Source organism: Nicotiana attenuata, chromosome 12 (genome assembly GCF_001879085.1).
Source record: "Nicotiana attenuata strain UT chromosome 12, NIATTr2, whole genome shotgun sequence".
NCBI classification, from domain to species: domain Eukaryota; kingdom Viridiplantae; phylum Streptophyta; class Magnoliopsida; order Solanales; family Solanaceae; genus Nicotiana; species Nicotiana attenuata.
In genome coordinates this window covers 29766471-29774059 of record NC_032000.1, presented here as the reverse complement: position 1 = coordinate 29774059, position 7589 = coordinate 29766471, and positions in this window count along the sequence as shown.

The window sequence follows — 7589 nt, the reverse complement described above, 5'->3', positions numbered from 1 at the left end:
AAATTGGAATTTTGGCGTTTTCCGGTTGATAGGTGAGATTTTGATGTAGGGGTCGGAATGGAATTCCGGAAGTTGCAGTAGGTCCGTTGTGTCCTTTGGAAAGTGTGTGCAAAATTTCAGGTTATTCGGACGTGATTTGATAGACTTTTTGATCAAAAGAGTTTTGGTTGATTCGATGTTGTTTGAGGTATTTTGAAGATTGGTACAAGTTTGGAGAGTGGCATGTGACTTGTTGGTGACTTTGGTTGAGGTCCCGGGGGCCTCGGGGTGATTCCGGGTGGTTAACGAGTGATTTTGAGACTTGGTTGGACAGTTGAAGGTTCTGGTTGCTGTCATAACCGCATCTGCGGTTGGGAGGCCGCAGGTGCGACTCCCGCAGATGCGAAACCAAGCCGCAGAAGCGGCCAGGCAGGGTGTCAGGCGGAACCGCAGAAGCGGGTGCCAAGGCGCAGGTGCGGAAGGCTGACTGCACGTGCGGTCCCATCCGTTTAAGTGAAAACCGCAAATGCGGTTGATTTGACCGCAGAAGCGGAAAAGGGCCGCAGGTGTGGAATCCCTGGGTCAGAATGTATATAATTCTTCCTTCGCGATTTTCAGTGGTTTCACCATTTTTAAACACGTTTTCTGGAGCTTTTGGGCGATTTTGAAGAGAGAATTCAAGGGAACTTCATTGAGGTAAGGCTTTGGACAATAAAAACTCGTCCCTATAGTATTATTTCACGGATTAGACTTGGAATTTGTGGAAAATTTGTGTAAATATTGAAGAAACTAGGGCTTGGAAATTTAGGTCTTTGATTAGGGATTTCAAGGGCCATTTGGAGTCCGATTTTGGTGCTTTTGGTATGTATGAACTCGTGGCGGAATAAGGATTCCATTGATGAAAAATTTGTCGAATTTCGAGACGTGGGTCCAGGGTCCGGTTTGGTTAATTTCGGGATTCACGTCGTAAGTTCATTATTTTTGCATGGGCTTCATTCCGTTAGCATATATTGACGTCATGATTCTGATTTTTGGTTAGATTCGACGCGACTTGAGGCCGAGACAAGAGGCAAAGGCATCGCGGGCTAGAGATTTGACCGGATAGACGTAAGTAATGATTGTCAATATTGTTCTGAGGGTATGAAACCCGGGAATTCACATCGGTGTGCTATTTTGCGGTGACGCACACGCTGGATGACGAGCATTCGGTCGTGCACCGTTAGGGATTGTGACTTAGTCCGTCCCGTATGTCTGCTTAATTGCGTATTTGATTGAAAATTGTTTGCTATCATCATGTTTTGGGATGAATGCCATACTTGGGCCTCGTGCCAGGATTTTCTGCTATTCCTCACTATTTTGACTTAGTATTTGTATTCAGTCCTGCTATATTTTATTGTTTCCACAACTCAGCCATCTTTACTCATTTTTGATATTTTAAATGCTATTTTTGGGCTGAGCATCATGTTTTACTGTTGCCGTGTGGCTTGTGAGATTCTGACTGATTAAGGCCGAGGTCCTGTGTGGTGAGGATACTATGGGATCGGGCTGCACACCGCAGCATGTGATACTGATTGTGATATATCAGAGGCCGAGGCTAGATTTATTATGCCACGAGGTGGCTTGTGATTTATATGAGGCCGAGAGCCTGTTGATTATGCCACGAGATGGATTTATTGGGCTTGGGCCGCAAGGGGCCCCTCCCGGAGTCTGTACACCCCCAGTGAGCGCGGGTACTCAGTTTGTGATGTGATATAGCCCGAGGGGCTGATGTTGTTCCATGTTGTTGCCCGAGGGGCTGATACGAGTGATTGAGAGATAGCCCGAGGGGCTGGTTCTATTGGTATTTTTGCCCGAGGGGCTATTTTGTGTTTTCTATATTTTATACTGATTTTCATTCACTCGTTTGAACTGCTAAAGGATGTTTTAAAAATGGTTTTACTGAATTAAGAAGTTTTTATGAGTTCTTACTGTTTACTGTATTGTGCTGGTTTTACACTGCCTCGCTGTAGCATTTTGCTGTGTATTTACGTGTTTTCTTATCGCTCAGCTGCCTTTACTTTTATTACTTACTGAGTTGGCGTACTCACATTACTCCCTGCACCTCTGTGTGCAGATTCAGGAGTCCCAGGTCACGCTAGCGAGGGTTGATTTGCTTCCAGCAAGCTGTTTGGAGTTGACTAGGTAGCTGCTCGGCTTTCGTAGCCCAGTGCTTCTCCTTCCTACTTTTATTTCGTTGTCCTAGTTTCGTAATAGACTATGTTGTCTTTTTCATACTCTTAGACGGATTTTAGATGATCATGACTGGTGACACCCAGATGTCGGGTTGTGTTTTGTTTCCGCAGTTGATTTATTCACTTTGTTTTGGGATTTACCATTATTAATGACTTGATTACGAATCATTATATCTGTTAATTAAACTCTGGGTTTGTGTCGGCAGGCCTTGTCTTCACGAGAGGCGCCATCACGATCGGGTTTGGGTTTAGGGTCATGACAAGTTGGTATCAGAGCCTAGGTTACACAGGTCTCACGAGTCATGAGCAGGTTTAGTAGAGTCTCGTGGATCGGTATGGAGACGTCTGTATTTATCCTCGGGAGGCTGCAGAACCTTTAGGAAACTTCATATTCTTGAAATTCTTGTCGTGCGAATCTGTTGATCCGAGTACTAAACTTCTGTTATTTTATTCTCTCACAGATGGTGAGGACATAAGCGACCGGTCAGGATGGACGACCACCAGTACCACCAGCTGGGGCCACTAGAGGCCTAGGACGCGGTCGAGGCCGTGGTAGGGGCAGAGGTGTAGCCCGCACTGCAGCTAGCGCAGCACCTGCAGATCCACCAGCCGCCCCAGTTCACGATCAGGTCCCTGTTGTGGACGCTCCAGCAGTACCAGCTGTGCCCATTGTGATTCCAGGTCTTCAGGAGACCTTGGCCCAGATCTTGACCGCGTGTACGAGTCTTGCTCAGGCGGTCGCAGTTTCTACTGCCGCATCCACTTCTTAGGCCGGGGGAGGTACTCAAACTCCCACCGACCGCACACCCGATCAGGTTGTTCAGGGATTGCAGACACCGGAGGCACCACTAGCCCAGCCGGTGGCAGCTGGTCAGGGTTACGTAGCTCCAGTTATGCCAGAGGACGAGTAGCGCAGATTGAAGAGGTTTGGCAGACTCCAGCCTCCTACTTTCAGTGGTGCAGAGGGCGAGGATGGCCAGGGTTTCTTGGATAGATGTCAGAGGATTCTTCGCACCGCGGGTATCCTGGAGACCAGCGGGGTCGCATTCACGACTTTTCAGTTTACGGGAGCTGCCTTCACTTGGTGGGAGGCATATGAGAGGTGTAGGCCTGNGAAATAGTTTTTAGATGAACCAACGATCGTGACGTGGTTCAAGACATCTCGACCTCTCCTACTGCGGAATTTTGAGGGTCCTCCTCAAAATTCTGCCCCAGTTTACCGGGTTGCTGCTTCTTGACGGTTGCTTGCGATGATCGGCTGAAGTTACTTCGGAATTTTGAGGGTCTTCCTCAAAATTCTGCCCCAGTTTCCAATTGCAGGGGAAAATGAAAATTTTATTGAATTGTGACCGAACCCATAAGGCTGCCTACGTATCCCCTCTTAAACGGGAATCAGGTCAGACGTAGTTCAAATTACATAAGGAAATCATAAATGGTTACACATAGTATCGTTTGACTGCGTCTGAGTTGATTGGTTTTGGCCAAACTTCTCCGTCCATTTCTGCAAGTATGAGGGCTCCTCCTGTTAGAACCCGATGAACCATGTATGGGCCTTGCCAGTTGGGAGAGAACTTCCCTTTGGCTTCATCTTGATGTGGAAAAATCTTCTTTAACACCAGCTGTCCTGGTGTGAACCGTCTTGGTCTGACTCTCTTGTTGAAAGCTCGGGACATTCTGTTCTGATAAAGTTGACCATGGCAAACTGCATTCATTCTTTTACCATCTATGAGGGCTAGCTGTTTGTAACGACTCTCCACCCATTCTGCATCATCGATCTCTGCTTCCTGTATGATTCTTAGGGAGGGAATTTCTACCTCGGCGGGAATGACCGCCTCTGTACATTAACCAACATATAGGGAGTTGCACTAGTTGATGTGCGGACTGTGGTGCGATACCCTAACGAAGCAAATGATAGCTTCTCATGCCACTGCTCATGATTTTCTACCATCTTTCTTAGTATCTTGTTGATGTTCTTGTTAGCGGCTTCTACTGCTCCGTTCATCTGAGGCCTGTAAGCTGTGGAATTCTTGTGTTTGATATTGAAGGTTTCGCACATGGCTTTCATCAAATCACTGTTGAGGTTGGAGCCATTGTCAGTAATGATTGATTCTGGGATCCCGAATCGACAAATGATACGGTCACGGACGAAGTCTGCCACGACTTTCTTAGTCACTGCTCTGTAAGATGCTGCTTCAACCCATTTGGTGAAATAATCAATTGCTACTAGGATAAATCTGTGCCCGTTTGATGCGGCAGGTTTGATCGGTCCGATAACATCCATTCCCCAGGCGGCGAATGGCCATGGCGAGCTTGTTGCATTAAGCTCATTTGGAGGCACTTTTATCATATCTGCATGGATCTGACAGCGGTGGCACTTTCGAACATACTGGATGCAGTCCGTCTCCATAGTCATCCAAAAATAACCTGCCCGGAGTATCTTCTTGGCTAAGATATAACCGTTCATATGCGGACCACAGGTCCCGGCATGAATCTTCTCTAGCAGTTTAGATGCTTCCTTCGCGTCAACGCACCTCAGCAAACCCAAATCCGGAGTTCTCCTATACAGGATTCCCCCGCTGTGGAAGAAATTGTTGGACAATCTTCACTGTGTGTGCTTCTGCGTAGCATTTGCAAGCTCTGGATATTCTCCTCTGGCTAAGTATCCCTTGATATTGTGAAACCAAGGCCTTCCGTCTGCTTCTTCCTCGACATGAGCACAGTACGCTGGCTAATCATGAATCTTTACTGGAATAGGGTCTATGAAATTCTTATCTGGATGCTGAATCATAGATGATAGGGTAGCCAATGCATCGGCAAACTCATTCTGGACTTTGGGAACATGCCGGAACTCTGTCTTTGTGAACCTCTTCCTCAACTCCTGTACATGATGCAAATACGGGAGTATCTTGGAGTTCTTGGTTGCCCATTCTTCTCGGACCTGATGTATAAGTAAATCCGAATGTCCAATCACTAGCAACTCTTGGACGTTCATGTCAATGGCCATCTTGAGCCCTAAGATGCAAGCTTCGTACTCGGCCATATTGTTGGTGCATGGGAACATGAGCTTGGTGAATACCGGATAATGCTGGCCGATTTCTGATACTAGGACTGCCCCTATGCCAACTCCTTTGAAATTTGCTGCTCCATCGAAAAACATCCTCCAGCCATCATAGGATTTTGCAATGTCTTCTCCTCCAAATGATACCTCCTCATCAGGAAAATACGTCTTCAGAGGCTCGTATTCTCCATCCACAGGGTTCTCAGCGAGGTGATCTGCTAAGGCCTGTCCTTTGATTGCTTTCTGAGTCACGTAGACAATGTCGAATTCACTCAGCAGGATCTGCCACTTGGCTAGCTTGCCAGTGGGCATGGGCTTCTGAAAGATGTACTTTAATGGGTCCATTCTTGATATGAGATACGTGGTGTAAGCACAGAAATAGTGCCTCAACTTCTGGGCTACCCAAGTCAGAGCACAACAGGTGCGTTCCAATAGAGAATACCGGGCTTCGTACGGGGTGAACTTCTTGCTGAGATAATAGATGGCCTGCTCTTTTCTCCCCGTTTCATCATGCTGCCCCAGAACATAACCAAACGCTCCATCTAGCACCGCAAGGTAGAGTAACAGGGGTCTACCTGGCTCGGGCGGAACAAAAACTGGCGGCGTTGACAGGTACTCCTTAATTCTGTCGAAGGCTTTTTGGCAGTCGTCAGTCCATTTGGTAGCGGCGTCCTTCTTTAGCATCTTGAAGATTGGCTCACAGATGACAGTAGATTGTGCTATGAACTGGCTGATGTAGTTAAGTCTCCCCAAGAAGCTCATTACCTCCTTCTTGCTCTTCGGCGGCGGCAATTCTTGAATAGCTTTGATGGATCCAATTCTATCCCTCGGCGTCTCATAATGAACCCAAGTAGTTTTTTGTCAGGAACCCCAAACGCACACTTTGCGGGATTCAGCTTTAGGTTGTACCTTCTCAGTCTATTGAAGAATTTTCTCAAATCTTCCATGTGATCAGCGACTTTCTTGGATTTGATGATGACGTCGTCTACATATACTTAGATCTCCTTGTGTATCATGTCATGAAAAATGGTGGTCATGGCCCTCATGTAGGTGGCCCCTGCATTTTTTTAACCCAAACGACATCATTTTGTAGCAATACATCCCCCACGGCGTAATGAAAGCTGTTTTCTCAGCATCCTCTTCATCCATCCATATCTGATGGTATCCAGCAAAACAATCAATGAATGACTGCAACTCGTGCTTGGCGCAGTTATCAATCAAGATGTGTATATTCGGCAAGGGGAAGTCATCTTTTGGACTAGCCCGGTTGAGATCCCGGTAGTCGACACAGACTCTGACCTTCCCGTCCTTCTTCGGTACCGGCACAATATTCGCTAACCATGTCGGATACTCCACTACCCTGAGAACCTTAGCTTTGACCTGCTTAGTGACTTCTTCCTTGATTTTCAAACTCATGTCTGGCTTGAACTTTCTGAGCTTCTGTTTTACTGGCGGATAGGCCGGATCAGTTGGCAATTTGTGAGCCATAATGGATGTGCTTAGACCAGTCATGTCGTCATATGACCATGCGAATATGTCCTCATATTCCCTTAGAAATTCCATATACTCTTCATTTTCTGATGGTGACAAATGAACACTGATTCACGTTTCTTTGATGTTTTCTGCATCTCCCAGATTGACGATCTCAGTCTCGTCCAGGTTGGACTTAGGTCTATTCTCAAAATTCTCAACTTCTTTAACAATTTCTTCCGGTATATCATCTTCCTCTGAGTCTATGTCCGTTTGTTGCGTTGTCTCGTTGCATGTCACAGTCATTGGTTTATCAAGATAAGTAATAGTAATGCTGTTTGAGTAAAGTAATGAGAGAAAATAATATGAGTGAGATTTGTAAGAAAAATTGAAATACTTTAACATATTCCATAAGTGTTTTGAACATTGGAGCTCTTTCTTGAAAAGTAAAAATGCGAAGGAAAAATAAACTAGTAAAACAGAATAGTGCGTGGTGCTTTGTTCGGCCTTGCTACCCCGAGGCATGCCGGGCTCTGGTGGTTTTGACAGTCCAGTTGTTGAGGCGTGCTCCTCTGCTTACAGCCTGTATGGAAGCCAGAGTTCACGAACTAACCTTTGGGGAGGGGAATAAACAAAAGCAAAAGCAAAAAGGTAACAAGTTAGTAAGGATTATACGAAAAGATGTTGCAATATTTAAACACATAGTGCGGGGAATATAAAGCGTGTCCTAATTTTGGGGGGGACCTCGTTGTGTCCGAGGTAGGCCTAGCGACAAGTAAATTTGGAGAACTTAGAATGCTAAATGCCTCATTTTATTGATAAGAGAAATAAGGCGAATCCCAAAACGACAC